The 17,760-nt window shown below is 44.3% G+C and overlaps 1 long non-coding RNA gene across 1 annotated transcript; it reads left to right on the forward strand.

Annotated features, from left to right (window-relative positions):
• Window positions 1-1,140: 1,140 nt before the first annotated feature.
• Window positions 1,141-17,625, forward strand: LOC116865983. The gene is made up of 4 exons (XR_004382288.1): window positions 1,141-1,227; window positions 3,938-4,061; window positions 17,268-17,346; window positions 17,540-17,625. It is a non-coding gene; the product is annotated as an uncharacterized LOC116865983 (long non-coding RNA).
• Window positions 17,626-17,760: the final 135 nt, after the last annotated feature.

Genomic DNA, 17,760 nt, shown 5'->3' on the forward strand with positions numbered 1-17,760 from the left:
CAGGCAGGCGGTAGTTGGGAACCACGGCTATCTGGACACATACCACCCCAATCAGGAGTTCTCGATGGACCCCTCATGGGCACAGTTACTCCCATCTGTGCAAGGCCAGCACAGGTGACTGGGAAACATCTGAGGATGTAGTAAGCACAGCCAGTAAATGTGGGTCGTTGCCTTCCATTGGGTGTTATTCAAAATCTTTTAGTGGATTTAATACATAATATAATATAGTATAATATAATGTAGTACAATAATGATATAATATGAAATACAATAATAGGATATAATATATAACATAATAATAAAATAAAATAACAATATAATGCCATATTAATATTTTTGAACATATACTGAAATGAAATGCCTCAAATATTCAAATCCCAAGAACTCTGGAACCTTGAAAAAGGTACAAAAGCAAGTGCCTCAAACATGTCATTCTGCAACCAGGCTGTGAGACCAAGGGATCTGGCTCGAGACTAGGCCTCTCTCTCTCTCTCTCTCTCACTGTTTCTAAATCACTGAAGAAAGAGAAAGATCATCAAAGATTCAGGCCCTTAAGTTTTGAAGTCTAATAATCACCAAGAGTATAAGTAGCATTTTTTATCATAACACTTTGTTTATCATGATACTCATTTTGTCCCAAAATGTGAGCCAAGGAACATTGGGTGCAGATGATCCACAAAGGTGACATTCATTAATATCGGTCAATTATTCCTTTCTTGTTTTCTTTAAGAACTCAATCCATCTGCACTGACACTCAGCCTGACACTGAGAACAGGCCCCCCCACCGCCCAAGGTAACCTGCCTTCACTACTCACGTGAGCCTGACCACATTCAGGTCTTTGTGAGCCTGACCACGTTCCAAGACAGTCCTGCTCAGGCCAAGTGTCTGAATTCTGTGAAGACCCATCCACTCCAGGGAACACACCAGCAGACATTTTATGCCCTAAGATTCCTTTGACTCTGTCCTCTCAAAATCCTTTCCCTGCTGTTTCCACCAATCCTGAACTGAGACACCCCCCTGAAACCATGTTTTCTCAGCTGATTCTGGCCTGGTGTAATATGCCCTGAGACACCACCAGAACTCTGCCAGAGTCCTAATCTCCTTTGCTGTGTTAACAATGAACTTGGGTTGGTCTGGGCAACAGGTTGTGTGGGTCAGGTTTTAGGAGCTCCTGTTTGGCCTCTTTCTATCTTTCTGATTACCTGCGTTGGAGGAATCTCTAACAGGTACTAGCTTGTCTCTGTCTCCTCTCAGATTTTTCCCAATCTCCTTTTTAAAATAAACCATGGGCCTTGGGATGCAGAGCTTTTCAACTGGCAATGATAGCTAGCAAAAATGTAAACAGGGTGTTTTTTTTTAGTTGTGTTAGTTTTTGATTCTTTTAAAAAGTTGGGTCAAAATTATACAGCAACACTACTTAATCCATAACTGAAGAGTATCAGGCTTATAATAAACAGCAAGGCCCTTGGTCCACCCCTACCCCTAGCCCCCAAATTCAAATTCCCTGAAACAAACACTATTGATTCTTACGGAAATTTCTTCTGGGTTTTTTTTTTCTCTCTGTAATTTTAGATGACATGTGTATGCTACTGTCTCCTGATTTTTCTCACACATCGGGTAGATATTATTAATTTCCACATATAAACAATGAGCTGTCTCTTAGACCACTTCTTACTTAGACTGATTCTCTCCTCCTTCAAACTTCCTGCCATGGGTTTGTAGTATTTTTTTTTTCTTTAATTAAATCCAGATTTAGTGTTTTCATGATGATGAATGGGTAAATATTATTCACAAGCTTAGTTGGGTAGTGTCTTAGGATGTCATTCTCTCCTGGCCTTTGCCTCCGTTGGCTTGGTGCTCTTTGAATGTCTGGGTGACTCTTCCCACACCCTCCAGTAGCTCTGTACAAAGGCCTTCAATCCAATTTTACACCCGGCCACACCTGTCAGTTAATCTGTCAGTTCCATTTATTCCTGGAGACATCCCTCCTGGAGCCATCCACCCTCCTGCCCCATCTGATCCTGTGGCTTCCCAGGCCTACAGCACAGCTGTCACCAGGGCTTCCTTTGCTGTTGTTCTAAGCATAAGCTCCTGTGCCCTGGGTATCATGTCTTCATCTTTCTTGATTTACCCCCTTGTTTTGGTGGAGCACATCCCTGATACTTTCCTGAGAAAGGGTGCAAATTTTGGACACCATTAAGTACCTTTGAAAAAAATGTCTATTATTTCCCTTCCCTTTTGGATTGATAGTTTGGCTGTGTATAAAATTTAAGGGTTGGAGTAATTTTCCTTCAGAATTGTAAAGGTACTACTATTCCTGGGCTTCTAGGGTTGCTGAGAAAGACTACCGCCTCACTCATTCTTACATTTTTATATACCTGGTTATGTTGTTATTTTCTTTTTAAATTTTCTCTCTGGAAGATTTTAGGCCCTTCTATTTCTGCTGCTCTGAAATTTCATGATGATATCTTTTGGTGAGGTTATTTGTCCATTCCTTCTGAGGGGTTCACAGTGGAGCCATTCAACCAGAAAACCAAAGTCTTGGGGCACCTGGGTGTCTCAGTTGGTTGAGCAGCCCCTCAATGGGCTCCTTGCTCAGCATGGAGTCTTCTCGAGATTGTCTCCCTGAGCCCCTGCCCCCACTTGTACTCTCTCTCTTTAAAAAGTAAATTAAAAAATCTTTCGAAAAAGAAAGAAGGAAGGAAGGAAGGAAAGAGGGAGGGAGGGAGGGAGAGAAGGAGGGAGGGAGTGTAGGAAGCCAAAATCTTTAGTTTCTGGGAGATTTTCTTGTATTATTTCTTTGATAATTTCCTCCCCTCTGTATCCTCTGGGATTTTTGTTTGTTTGTTTGTTTTTGCTTTTCTTTGGCTTTTCTGTTTGTTTGTTTGTTTGTTTGTTTGTTTGCTTGTTTTGGGGTTTTTTTTGTCCTTTGGAATGTCTATTATCTAAATGGCAGACCTGAAATGATTCACTTTTTTTCTTATCCTTTATTTGTTCTCCTCTAACTGGTTTTTCTTTAAACTTTCCCTGAATCTTCCTTCTTATACTTCTGTTTCTATGTTGTGGATGTAATACCTTTTCTTATCTAATTATAACAGAAGCTGCAGAGTCCACAGGGTCCCCCTCGGGCCTTACCATTTTAGCACAAGCAGGCCAGGTGCCTAAGAAGAGTGTGTCCTCCAGGTAGTAAAACACTAAGGATTTGTGTATGTTGTTAACTGCCTTTTCAACTTTTAGAATATGTGTCATAAAGGTCCTTTAATGATGGAAGGACTGATTTTATTACCAACCTTGACAAATAATAAACTGTCCATCTTCCCCTGGGGTGGAATTGGGGTCTCCCAGCAGGAAGTTGTTGGGAGAGGGAATCTAGGGCTCTGATAGATTCTAATTCAGGCTTTCCATTCATTTTACTGACTGTAGCCCTACCTGAATTCCCACCTTTCCAGGAGATTTTTAGAGGCACTCTTGGTCAGAACAGCTTACCTCTTTGCTTTCTTCCTCACTGACCCAATTAATCTATTCTTTCATTAGTCTCCAAAATTTGGTTGACATCTGTCATTTGCTAGCTACTCTTCTGGTTTTTTGTTTTTTGGTCCTGTGGATTTATGCCTTTTTGTTTTTGATCCCTTAAGTGTCATTTTATTAGGGTTTTAGCAATGAGCCGAGTAAGACATTTGTGTTTAATCCGCCGTGAACTCCCATTGTGTTAATTTTTATAGTCATAGTCTATTTATGGTGTGCAGTATTGGTTTTCCAGTTTGGGCAGTGATAAAAAGTTTTCCTTAAAAATAAATATTCTTTTGTTTTCCTATAAAAGTGAGTTCAATATAAAGAAAAAATAAATAAAATGCAGGGCATGGCCAAATACATGACAGTAATATAAAAATGGTAGAAATTTGACATTTACTGAATCTTGTTCTCTTGTTGCAACAGATAAGACAACATTATTTGTGAGCATTTCTTCCTGGCTACCCCGGGAGGGAAGGCTGACATTGATACTGAGCTGCTCACTGATTTCATAATCAGAGATGACACCACTGCAAAAGTCAAGGTTGAGGTAGGTATGGGAATGTGTGTTCCATGGACTCTTCCCTGAGACAAACTTCAGAATGGGCCTGTGGGGACAGGTGCTGGATTGGGAGCACAACTCAAGTGAAAGAAGGTAGTTTCTGACCACTCACTATGGCTCACTACCTGTTCATTTGGCTCAAGGGTCAGCATGGTTCCTGTCCCACTGGGTTCCATTCACTGGGAAAAGGAAGGTTGTGCTCTGGGAAAAGGAAGGGTTCTGCTAGCAATCGTCCCCAGACACGTTCAAGGAATGCAGAGTAGATTCTAGAAGTTGGTGATGGAAGATGATCCCTGTGTTTTCTCACAGAACCTCCAACGTCCAAGATCCCGTTCATGCTTCATTTTTCCCTCAGTCTCAGCACACTGGACCATATCCACTGCCTTACCCAGCAGAGAGCCCCAGCTGCGTGTGATGGGGCTGGTCTTCTCCTTTAATTATTGCCCTTCCCTACTTCGGGACATGGAAAAGAGGGGTCTCAGCCCCACTCTGTGTGGAGTAGATGTCTGCAAGTGGAGAGCTGGCTGGGGCTGGCTGCATGGGCTGTTTGTGCTTGTGGTGTTGCGATTAAGGAGCATTGATTGGTCTTGGCTTCTAGTGAAAGGAAATCATTCCTGCAGCCTCTGAGGTTCTGGTTGCTGATTGCCTGGGGGTTATTTGTTTATTTAAGTGAAGAAAGTAATGGGCAGTGGCGATGTCTGAAAATTGCCTGGGTTTGTTCCCTTTTTGCTTACCTGTCCCTCCCAGGTACCATTACTCTCAAGCACCTATTGCAAGGGTAATCTATCTCTGATGGGTTAAGTCAATCAGCTCGCAGCCTGGGTAATGGGAGTGGCCGCAGAAGGGGGTTTATTTGATCTGTAGGCACAAGCTGAGGAGCCAGGAAGAAAGCCCAGTCCTTCCTGGGACCAGGGTTCTCCCCCGAGGCTGTGCAATTGTCAAAGCTGGGAAGGTTCCAAGCTGAAGCCAGCTTAGAGCCTTAGTGCAGAAAGAGGAAGCTATAATGGTTGGGGGTTTTGTGGCATCTGTATTCCAAGGTAACATCGCCACTGCCCATTACTTTCTTCACTTAAATAAACAAATAACCCCCAGGCAATCAGCAACCAGAACCTCAGAGGCTGCAGGAATGATTTCCTTTCACTAGAAGCCAAGACCAATCAATGCTCCTTAATCGCAACACCACAAGCACAAACAGCCCATGCAGCCAGCCCCAGCCAGCTCTCCACTTGCAGACATCTACTCCTTGATATGCAAGCAAGGTGATGTGCAAAGTTGGAACAAAAGAAAAGAAACTTCATCCTTACTGGCTCTTTATTTTGAGTTTCAGAAAAAGATTTGTTAGATGAAAGTTACTATAAATAAATTTTAAAACCACTGGCCTCCCCAGTTGGCTCATTGTTCAGACAGGGCAACTGAGACACTGTCATACCTTCAGCCTGGTTTTGGGGTTTGAAGATACAAGCCGGAGGCAATTGTATTTTCCAAAAATGGTCATAGTAATATTTCAGAATTCCAAAGTTTTTTCTAAATCTTTCTGGTCTCTGTCAAGATGTGAGGTCTATTTCTCCTCCCCCTGAACCTGGGTGGGTCTTTGCCCCCAATGAACAGAGATGCTGGAGACACTGCCACATAACTCCTGAGGCCAGGTTAGCAAGGTGGAATGGCTTCCTCCTGCTTTGCTTGCTCATTTTCTCCAACTCCTCAGACCCATGCCTTTAAAGCCCTGTGCAGCCATGTGAGAAGTTTGGCTACCGATAGCCACCAAGATGGCAAGACCTCACGGACAGAACACCTCAAGGGATGGTCCAGTGGCCCAGTTGGTCAAGCCCATGGACCAGACATGTGAGTGAAGAAGGCCTCCAGATGATTCCAGCTAGAGCCATAGTCTAACTGTAATGGTTGTCCAACCCCATCTCCCAAGCAAGAACTGCCCAGTTGAGCCCAGTCACCCCCCAGAACTGGGAGAGGCAATCATAGATCACCACCACAGCTTTAAGGACAAATCTGTGGCAGATCACCCCCAATAATCAATAACCAGAAGACAGAAGGCACACCATTGTGAAATAGGATGATCAGACATCTTCACCCCTTGATGGAAAGATCTAGTACTTTCTCTGTTCCCCATGTTCTCCTCTCACATCTGTCTTTCCTATAGAGACCTGTTAAGTCTGCAGCCTTGGATTTTCCAAATTCCTTCCATGCCTTCACCTACTCCAAAGGAGAAGGTTCTAGCTGGACTTCACATTGGACTTTTCTTTAAGTGTCAGCACATTTCAATGGGGCATGAAAATGCTGGCTGGAGACTAGCTTATTTTTCAGGCTGTACACTTTCTTAAAAAGATCTATTTAATATGTTCAATAGGAACTTACCAATTCCTTGCTGTCTGCCGGTCACTGTGCAGCTCACCTGGGAATGGCAAGGCAGGTGGAGTTCAAGCCCCACCTTCAAGGGACTTTTAATCTCACAGGGGAGATGGAGATCACAATGACTAACTTCAGGAGGTATGGGATGCTGAATTGATATGCAAGCAAGGTGATGTGCAAAGTTGGAACAAAAGAAAAGAATCTGGGTGGGGGGGTTGCCTGGGTGGCTCAGTCATTTAAACATCTAATTCTTGATTTCAACTCAGGTCGGGATTGTGAGATTGAGCCCCACATTGGGATCCACACGGGGGCTAGGAGTCTGCTTAAGATTCTCTCTCTCCCTCTGCCCCCCACCCCAGTTCACACTCTATCTCTTAAAAAAAAAAAAAAGTCTGGGTAAGGATTGAACTGGTGGAGCCCATGGGAAGAGAGTATGCCTAACAGAGAGAAAACCAGAGTAAGACTCAGACATGGAATTCAGTTTTGGGGGACTAGTGGAAAAATATGGAAACAAATTTAAAGTGACAGTTGAGATTACTAGGGAAGAGAAAAGGACCTACAATAATAGGAAGGAATTTATTTACTACATCAAAATTAAGCATTTTATTTCCCTAAGAGTCACTAAAGACAGTCAGCAGGGGGTGGCAGCCTGGGAAAACAGTGACTAGGTAAAGGGGTGATGGCTGACACACCTACAGAGAGGTGTTCAACCTTCTAATAATCAGCAAAATCAAAAGTAAAGCATGTAGGTAACATTCTGTACCTATCACAATTGGTTAAAACAAATTAAGTAGACATTTTTCCAAAGAAGACATCCAGATAGCCAACGGACACATGAAAAGATGCTCAACATCACTCATCAGCAGGGAAATGCAAAGAAAAACCACAGTAAGATGTCTCCTCTTACTGGTCAGAATGGCTCAAATCAACAACACAAGAAACAATAAGAGTTGGCGAAGATACAGAGAAAGAGGAACTTGCGTGCACTGTTGGTGGGAATGCCAGCTGGTGCAGCCATTCTGGAAAACAGCACAGAGGTTCCTCAAAAAATTGGAAATCAAATTACTACCCCATCTAGTAATTTCACTGCTGAGTATTAACCCAAAGCAAACAAAAACACTAACTCAAGAAGATACAGGCACACCTATGTTTATTGCTGCGTTATTTACAAGAGCCTAGATATGGAAGCAACCCAAGTGTTCATCCATAGATGAATGGACAAAGAGGTGGTATGTAGCATAAAAAAGAAGGAGATCTTGCCATTTGCAACAGCATGGATGGACTTCGTGGGTATAACGCTAAGTGGAATAAGTCAGTCAGAGAAAGACAAATACCATAAGATTTCACTCATGTATGGAATTTAAGAAACAGAACAGATGAACATACAAAGAAGAAAAGAGACAAATAAAAAAGGTAGACAAATACAGAGAACCAACAAGAGATAGGTGGGGGATGGATGGAATAGGTAAAGGGGATTTTAAGAGCACACTCACCTCAGTGAGCACGGAAGAATGTATAGAAATGGAGAATGATTATTTTGCACACTTGAAACCCAAAGAACAACGTATGTTAATTATCCTCCAATCAAGCAGAAGAAAGAATGATACCAAACATCGGTGATGATGTGGGCACACAGGACCCCTCAGGAAATGCCAGGGGCATATAAACCAACATGGCCATTCTGGAGAAGACTCTGTTAGCACTTCTGAAACGGAGTACAGACAGACTTCAATATCTTGTCGTTCCCCGCCCTGGCCTCTCACAGCCCCCGTCAGAGAAGGTGTCCTTCTCGGGTAGGTGCGAAACGATGTTCTTTGCAGTGCAGTTCTGTGGCTGGGAGGTAGAGGTGACCTGGTTGTCCATCTAGGACAGTCCCATGGATAAAACATGGCCGCCTGCAGAACACGAGACAGTGTTCAGAAGAAGGATAGGTCCCTCTTTTTTTTTTTTTTTTTAAAGATTTATTTATTTACCTGACAGATCAGAAGTAGGCAGAGAGGCAGGCAGAGAGAGAGAGTGGGGGAAGCAGGCTCCCTGCTGAGCAGAGAGGCCGATGCGGGACCCGATCCCAGGACCCTGGGACCATGACCCGAGCCTAAGGCAGAGGCTTTAACCCACCCAGGCGCCCCAAGGATAGGTCCCTCTTAAAGGCATGGAGTATGGTGGGAGAAGTAGAACTCCACAGCACCATACCATTTATAGGAATATAGAACATCGACACACAAAGCAGCACTACGCATTTTACTAAGACAGAGGCATGAATGATTGTTTATCTAACAGGTGAGCAGGGACGCCTAAGGGGAAGTGAGGGGCCGGTAAGGGGATCAGAGATAGAGTGAGCCGCTTGCTTAGAAGTAAAGGATCTCAATTCTTTGTCCCCCGAAGTTAGAAAGAACAACAGGAAGAAAGCCATGAAAACCACCCCCTTGCAGAAGTAGGGGGTCAATGGATGTGTTTTGAATGCAGGAAGGCTGCCCGGCAGGGGCGGGTCATCTGGGCCACTGTTGTTTCGGAGACCTGCAGGATAACCGCTGTCTGAGAGCTCGTCTTCCTCCGAGAAAGGTGAAGCCATCTGCCATGTGCTCTTTTGGGGGCTTCTGGGGCCCGGCAATCCGTCTGGGCAAGAGTTCTGTCCAGCCTGGTGAAAAGGGCTTGGTGCCTCTAGAGGGAAGCAAGCATTATCTGAAAAATTCACTCCGTTCAACTCTCTTCCCCTGACAGGGGCGGATAAATGAAGCATTCCTGTAATTGTATGTAAATTGTGCTTCTAAAGTGCTTGAAAAGTTTGGTGTCTGGAGTTGGCTGAATGTCACCCTCTGCAAGTTTCTTCACCCTCTTAATTTGCCTAGTAAATCCCTTTTTTTCAGAGTGTGAATTACAGTAAAAGAGGTTTATCTCTTTGGCATTCTGTCAACCAGCCCTGGGGTGCCGGACCAGCGAAATGATAATGGATGCTGCTGGTGGTGACCCCCTCCTCCTCACTGCCAGCTTCTGAGTCATCTGAGAAGGTTGAAATGAATTTCTGCAGACTTGCAGCATTAAGCACACGGAATCGCCAAGCCTTTGAATGTTGGCCACGTGCACAGTAGCGTACTTGGAAACTCCGTTGGGTCAAGGATTTGGTTGACCAGAAGGCCCATGCCTATTGCCATGGAATCATGACGGTCTCAGGGTTTTGGGACCTGGAAATTGTGATGTTCTGGGTCATGGAGCTCTCTTTCCTAAGGGAGATCTTCTTGTAACTGATGCCACAGAATGAAAAGTGGGTCAAAACGTTCTTGCTTGCTGTCACTGCTCAGTCACCTTGGGGTGGCTTCGAGAAGGCCACCAATTTTTGTCCCTCTCCCCTTTGAAAAACAGAGTCCATTTTCCTGGCCCTACAAGGAGGCCTGCCTCGGTGTACTTCAATGCTAGACTGAGACAGAAGGGACGAGGTGCAGGCCAGGCCCCAGGCACAGGAGAGAAGCTCTCTGAGATGGTCGAGCCTCAGCCACCGCCTGACTGCCTCTGGGTGAGGGATCCCAAGCCAGAATAACAACAACATAGTAATAAGTTGTCACTGTTTGAAGTCCCTCTATTTGGTGTGATTTATTAGGAAACACCAGGTAAAGGAAACAATCTTTATTTTTTTGACTGAGAAATTATGGAAATATTAATTAATGCGTTGACCACTCCATTACCTAATTTCTTGTTCGTTTTTTTTTCTACTTAAAAACTTTAAGTGCGTTAAAATATATATGACTAAAATCAATCATTTTCACCCTTTTCGAGACCTACGGTTCAGTGATGTTCAAGACATTCACAGTGCTGTGCAACCCCCTGATGTCACCACTGTCCATCTCCAGAACTTTTTCCTCTTCCCAACTTGAAACTCTGTCCCCATTAAATAACTCTCCATTAATAACTCCCCATTCTGTCTCCCTCCAACCCCTGCTAACAGAGATTCTGCTTTCTCTCTATGGATTTGACTACTCTACGTACCTCCTATAAGTGGAATCATCCTTGTGATTCAACTTTTATGTTTTATAAAACCTCTCACCCACTGGGATGGTTAATTTCATGGGTCAGCTTGACTGGCCCAGGTGTTTGGTCGAACATTATTCTCAGTGTTTCTGTGAAGATGTTTTTGGATGAGACTGACACTTAATTTGGTAAACTGAGTAAAGCAGACATCCCTGCATAATGTGGGTGGGCCTCATCCCATCAGTGGAAGGTCTGAATAGAACAAAATGCTGACCTTCCTCCCAGGAAGAGAGCATTCTTCTGCCTGAAGACCTTCAACCTGGACTAGCAGACCTTCCTGCCTGATGGTTTTTGAACTGGGACATCAGCTTTTCCAGGTCCTTCAGCAGCTCTTAGACTCAAACTGAGACACTGTTTCTGTAGACTTTGGACTCACCAAGCCTCCATAATTGTGTGAACCAATTCCTTGTAACTGATCTCTGTGTATATGTCCAATAAGTTCTGTTTCTTTGGAGAACAATGACTAATACACACACCATGTCCTGAATTGAGATTTTTGCCCCAACACAGACTGTGCGGAAACCAAGCGGTGTAAGGTCTCTGGTTAAGACTTGCTATTGTAATTCACTTATGCCGTAACCAGACAGAGACATCTCCCAGGGGCTTCCTTGGTGGGAAAAGAAGAAGCTGTGTTTTCAGGGGGTACCTAGGGAAAGACTATGGATATTGTCCTGTGTCCAGCTGAAACTTGGACCTCCCAGTGAGCCTTGCAAATCCTCCTTATTCAGGCCTGTTTTCAGTTCAATAGGAACAGACACAGAGCAAGGGTAGGGGATGCAAAATCAGGTATGGACACATAGATTCAGATTTAGAATTATTATGTTTGTCTGACTGTGGTCAACAGACTTGTGCCCAGTTTTGCTACGCTTTGTAGTTAATTAAAGAAGTCATGAGTTGGACACAGAGTCCAGGAGGGCATTCTTACCCTTCAAGGAACTAGAAAACGGTGTGTGCTGAAATACACTGAAATATTTTATCTTTATATCTGCCTATAGGTGGAGTGTTTTCTCTCTCCCTGCCTGCATTCACTCTTGGTGAAGTCCTCCTTGGGAATATGAGAAATGCAGTCAACAACCAACCACAGTCACGAGCAGGCAACCAACCGCCAAACCACCCAACAAACATGGGAGGCTCCATACCATTTTAGCTGTGACGTCTCTTATGTTTGTCTCAAATGATCTCAGGTGTGTGTATTCATCTCTGCATTGTCCTGTTCAGACCAGAAAGGCAGAGTCTAGTTAGTCTAAGTGTTATGAACAGAAGGTATTTAATATAGGGGTATGGTGACATGGTTGACAAGAAGAGGTAAGAAGCCCAAAGAGGTAGTGGGCCAATCTGAGATTACAGATGGCAGGAACCCACTGCCCACTCCCAGGAGTAAGAGACAGTTGTCAAAGAGAGGGTACAGATTGCTGGAATCCAAGGGAGAAGCTGTCGGGTAGGCTCTGAAGGCATCCAGGGCACCTCCATTGGCTGAACTCAGTTGGAAACCAATGCCTATGGAAATCTGGGGTGCATCGTGCAGGGGTGAGTCCTCCCACAATCCAGAGCAGAGCCAGAGCAGAGGATGGGTGAGGGATGCCCTGAGGGCGAACAGCCACCTACGATGTGATTGAGCCCCAAACATGTATCCTAGTCACTGCGTGACCAAATCCAGACCCGCAACCCCAAAAAAACCTTTTTAAAAATCAACATCTCGTGGGAAATTCAGAAAGGATTGGACTTAGGGGTAACCTCGGCTTTACCATTTCCTGGCCACATGACATGGTGTGACTTGTTTCATCTCTCGAATCCTAGTTGTGAACCGGGATAATTACAGTACATTTCTCAAAAAATGTCATGAGATATTGTGGGAAAAAAAGACCAGCCTTGAAGTATGGCTTTTCACATTTACTCAGGATCAGCAGGGAGGAATAAGGGGCCCTCCCCCGGCCCCCACCCCCCGGGGTTGAGCTGGGGGACTTCCCCACCTCAGTTCTCAACATATCCATCTCATTGGTCCTCCTTTATGTATAAATGCAAGTGTTTGTACATGATACCTAGCACGTAATTCTTAATCCATCATACAGGTGTTTATTCATAAATAAAAGTAATTTTAGACATAGACAATACATAAATATGATATCTTCCACCTCTCGCCCCACTTAGCAGCTTCCAGAAAATGTGGTGGAATTCCTAAGAAAAGAAGGCCTGGTACTCCCAAGAAAACAAACTTCAAAAGGCTATTACATTTGAAAAGACATTCAAATATACATTTTGGGAAAATAAAGGAAGTCGCACTAAGTGGGGTCAGATATGCATTTGAAAAGAAATTCAAATGTCCCTTTAGAAAAAAAAGCAGTCACCGGCCTGTTTGCAAGAACAAAGAGAAGCAAAACCTTGAGGGTTGGTAAGGGTTCTGAGGATTGTTCTGAGAGGTAAAACTATAAGCATGGTTTTTATTTTTTAAACCTTTCCACTTTCTAACATGTGACACGGAGCTCGGTTCATTTTGAAGGGGCTGATTTTAGTAACAGAGGATCAAATAAGATCATGCAAAAAGCACACTTAGCACAGGGTCTGGAATGCAAAAAAGTGCTTAAAATGCGAGAGCAGCATCATTACCATGTGTGTGCGCACGCGCATTCACGCACGTGTGATTTTAAGGAGTGTAAATGGGTGGCTTTTTGTCCTCTGTCCTTTTCTCCTGGTTGCCTCTGAAGTGCTAGGAGAACTGGGGCAGCAGGGGGAGGAGCGAGGAAATGGATGGATAAAAAAATTTTGGCAGCCCAGGATCATGACATATTTTTATGCGGCGATCAGTAGGAGGTGTGAGCAAGTGAGTTTGGTTTGTTTTTAAGCTTTAAGAGGTAAAATGCCAACATTTGCTAATACTGATCACAAAGGAGAGCTAGTCAAGTCTATGCACACACAGTCACCACTCATTTGCATGCCGGGCTCTTGACAGGGTGGGTGAGAAGAGGTGACCACATCTCCCAGGGAATGTCACCTCTGCCTGGTTCACCTAAGGTCGTACGTCACTCATGGACAATCATTCAGGTCTTTGGTCTTTGTGGATGTTGTCCGCCATGAACATCTTGGGCACCCGACTGGGAACCCTAAGGGTCAATGTTACAAAAATATCTTTGGAGCTTGTCTCTGGTGACTTTTCCTCACTGCATTCTCGTTTCCGCTCCGAGTGCTCTAGACTCCTTTCCTTGGTAGAGGTCTGGCAGGATTCTCTTAGGTTGCTAGTCTACTCTCTTTGCTGAGGGAGGATGACGTGGGAAAGGACCAGAAGTAGTTCAGCCCCCTTGTGATCCACAGATAAATCCTTCCTTGTGAAGTTTCTGCCCTTGGGGTGGCCCAGTCACCCAAACTCCAATCAAGCCAACCAAGGTCTAAAGGTTCAAGTCAACCAAGCTCAAGCTCTTGGTTGTGCATGACAACTGGAATATTCGGGGTTGATGCTCACAGATGTCTTTGATGCCCATCAATTCTTGACAGGTGCAGCTGGTGGAACCCCATGGAAACAGCTGCCTGGTGTTTCCCCTTATTCACATATTGCTTTTTCAATCAACGCCATCTTTCCTCTGACAATATTGCTCTTCTGTTCCTGTTACCCAGCTTGCCTGGAGAGCTCGAGAAGCTCAGCGGTCAAGGTCAGAAGATGAAACACCTTGTCCAGAGAAGAAAGGGATAGTTGAAGTTCTAAGATTTTAGCCAAAGATAGATAATACCAGGTTCTGTGGTGGAGGAGTCTAGGAATTAGAAGAGTTGGCTTTGAGTCTCCCACCATTCATCCGCCTGGGTGGCTGGTGCCATCTCAAACAGGTCACGTGTCTCGCAGACCTGTTTCCTCATCTGTCACACGTGAATAATCACAACACCCCTCCCACCATCCGTGCCTGAGTCCAGCAAGGATTTGGCGAGAATTTCAACATGGTTTGTAAACTTGAAAGGATGGCCACGTAAAAGGGATTATTGTCTTGTAATTAGTATTATTAGGCATTGTTCCTGCCCAGGTTGTTTTCACTGTCATGGGGAAGATAGGACAACGTGTGCAACGGTTAGCACACAAGATGGTATCTAATCCATAGCAGGATTGTTTGGGCTCACTGTCGGCAGGAGTAAGATGGAGAAGAATATTTGAGGAACGCCTCAGGACACTGGCAGTCCTTGAGGTGGGCAGGGAAGTGCAAACTGGCTGGGATAAAAAGTTTGAAATGGTGGGAAAGTCTTTCTGCTGAATGACTTTCTCCAAGGGTAACGGTCAAGGGGATCCCCAGGCCACTTCCATGATGCTCAGTCTTCCAGACTAACGCACCTCTATCTGACCTTGCGTGTCCCAGAGGATTCTGAAGGAGTTCCTTCTGACTCACACAGTAGTTTCCTGGGGGCAGCCAAGCCTGGCAAAGTTATTACATGGTCATCAACATCTGGATTCAGGTGTGCGTTTGGTGTATTTCCAGATATGTGACTTTTAGGAAGTCACTCATTCCCTGCCCTGAAGTCCACATAATGCTGCTGTCCATGTGTTTTGACTTTGGAAGGTTTCAGTGATATAGTAACAGGGGTAATGGACATAAATGAACTTCAACACACGGAAAGGGTTCATCATTCTGCGAAAGATTTATTTTCCTTAAAGCGAGTATAATTCTCTCCAAAGTTGAGATGGTGACTAATATTTTTCAATTCTCCAGTCACCTGGCCCTGAGCTCTGCATCCAGCAAACAGGTGGGGAAGCTGTAGACACCAAAGGAAGTTAAGAAGGGTTGGATGTGGGGATGCCATCTTGTGTTCTGTGGTGAGGCTGTGTTCAGCCAGGAGAGAAGCAAGCCTCATGGACCTCTTTTGTCAGGCTCAGTCTCAATCAAATTCTGATATTTCCCTGCTCATCCTTTGGGTTCACCTAGCCCCTGAAAAATGAGGTAAATCAGACAACAGACATATTTTGTCATCTTGGATATAGAAGGTGTCATTATGGAGAGCCATAAATGAAGAATCCCACCCAATGCCATGATCCAAACTGAAAATAAGACATCATTTTTGTTTCCTATCTTTTGCCTGGCAATTCCTAGAGTCTCAGCTTCAAGAACTCCTGAGTCATTTATTCATTGTTTTTTCTTGTATGGAACAACTGTTAGTGAGTCCTTGCTCTATGCCAGGCTTGGGGCTAGGTGTGCTAGATTTCATGATAATTAAAGTTGACCATGTCCTTGACTTCCTATAATGTAGACTCTAGGGAGGGATGGAGACATCACATAAATGAATAAATACTTAATATTTCAGGTGACTAAAGGGTTTTGAAAGAAATAAACTGGGAATATCTCAGATTTGAAGGTTACTTTTGAAAGTATAGTTAAGAAGACTTTTCCATAAGGCAGAGGCCTTTGAGCTGAGAACTAAAGCGTAAGGAGGAAAAGTTAGTTTGAAGAGTTTGGAGAGAGAGGCATTGAGCATAGCAGGCACAAAGACACTGAGGCATCAGAGAGAATTTAGAATGTTTAAAGAGTTCAGAGAAACCAGTGTGGGGAAAGAGGGAAAAGTAAAGATAGGAAGGTGGGAGGGGGACAGAGGCCCAGTTCATTATGGAACCCTCGAGGTCTTGTCAGAGGTGCAGACTGTGTTCCATATCTAATGGGAAATGAGTCGAGGGTTTCAGGTATAGACATGATATGAAGTTCAAGTTGGGAGTTTCTGCCTCACAGATAGCAGTCATGGGCACTTACGCTAATGGCCTGGTTCCTTGTCTCTCCCTCACCCCACCCACTAGAACATGAGTTTCGTGAAGGCATGAAGTTTCTTGTGACCCTTTCATTGTTGAATTTCTAGGAACCCGTCCAGTGCCTGACCTTCACTAGATACTCAAGAAATATTTATTGAATTTAATCAAAGTGGAAAAGATAACTAAAATGCTGGGGGAGCTGGTGGCAAACACCAAAGGAATCAGGTGCTCAGGGTTGAAGGGTTTCAGGACAGAAGCCTATCACTTCCGGTCAGGGTAGCCAGGGGAGGCTGCCTGGGAGAGGGGGCCTTGAGTCAGAGACTTGAAAGATGAGTAGGTTGCATGTAGACATAGGGGAGGAGAATCTAGGCAGATGATGTCACGTGTCCAAAGATTGCCAGGCCCTTAAAGAATTAAAACTGGTGAGTGCTCATTTCACCAAGCTTCCAAAGCTAAGTGGATTGGAAATAGACATAGCAGAGGATTCTGGGAGAACGGGACAAACACAAGCTCTCTCCAGCGAGTGGATTCACCCTCTGGGTTTATGCAGTTGATTGCCTATGCCCTGGGGGGTTCAAAAAAACAGTCTCCCATTCCATCATCTGGCAAATCTCATCCTCAGCCTTGACAGCAAAACCCCAGACCAGTCCCATCCCTCAAAACGTCCCAATATTTCTTGATAGACACTTTTGTTGTCTTACGTGCAATAGAATTGTAATCACCTGTATTTAAAACTAATGGATTTGAAATAACCTGCAGGCTTCCACTTTAATGAGAGTTAGATTAATGAAAAAGGACCTTTTGCCTCGGATTGCATGACAACATTTTCAAATTACATTCCTGGAACAGAGAATTCACTTATTCAGAGTAATTGGATGCTGACTTGGGTTAATACGTACAATGTCCTTAAATGAAAATGTTCTATTGTAAGTGGAACTGTATGATACCTGAGGCTTTCTCAATAGATTTGGTTGGACTCTGAGTTAATTATACTGCATGCTATTTTTTGAATGAATTCAAGCATGAATTCTACACGGTAGAGATTGGGATAATTATATTCAATTCTGCTTGGTGCCCCGCTGAAAGAATTGACCTTTTAGATAAAACGAGTCTCCCGAGCAAGAAACCTGAAGAAAGTCTACACAAAGCCGGCAGATGGAAGAGCAGAGAAAGTCTTAAGTAAGAGGGTAAATGGCGGCGGGGGTGGGGATGGGGATGGGGGGCGGGGAGGCAAGCTCAAGAAACAGTAGCATCAGCAAGATTGATTTTTTTGTCACGGGAAAGTATTTCTGTTTTGTAGCTTGTTTTGTATCCTTGGTACATAAAGGTATAATTTAAAACCATTGATTTTACTAAGCTGTTTTCTCATCAGTAACACGGCTCAGAAGTAGCAGCATGAAGAATGAGACGCAGACCAAAAGCAGCCTCTGGAATATCTCTGGGTGTGAGCAGCCCCCCCGCCACCTCCACCCCCGGAAGGACTAGAGAGATGTGAGAGCCGCCATCTTGGGCTGGACCACTGGGCTGTCCTGCCTCCCACTGTGGCTTGGGGCCTAGGGATCATGGGTTTAGAGGTCAGATCCTTCCAGCAAG

The sequence above is a fragment of the Lontra canadensis genome, unplaced genomic scaffold (assembly GCF_010015895.1).
Source record: "Lontra canadensis isolate GAN:19392208 unplaced genomic scaffold, GSC_riverotter_1.0 scaffold8, whole genome shotgun sequence".
In the NCBI taxonomy this organism is placed as follows: Eukaryota; Metazoa; Chordata; class Mammalia; order Carnivora; family Mustelidae; genus Lontra; species Lontra canadensis.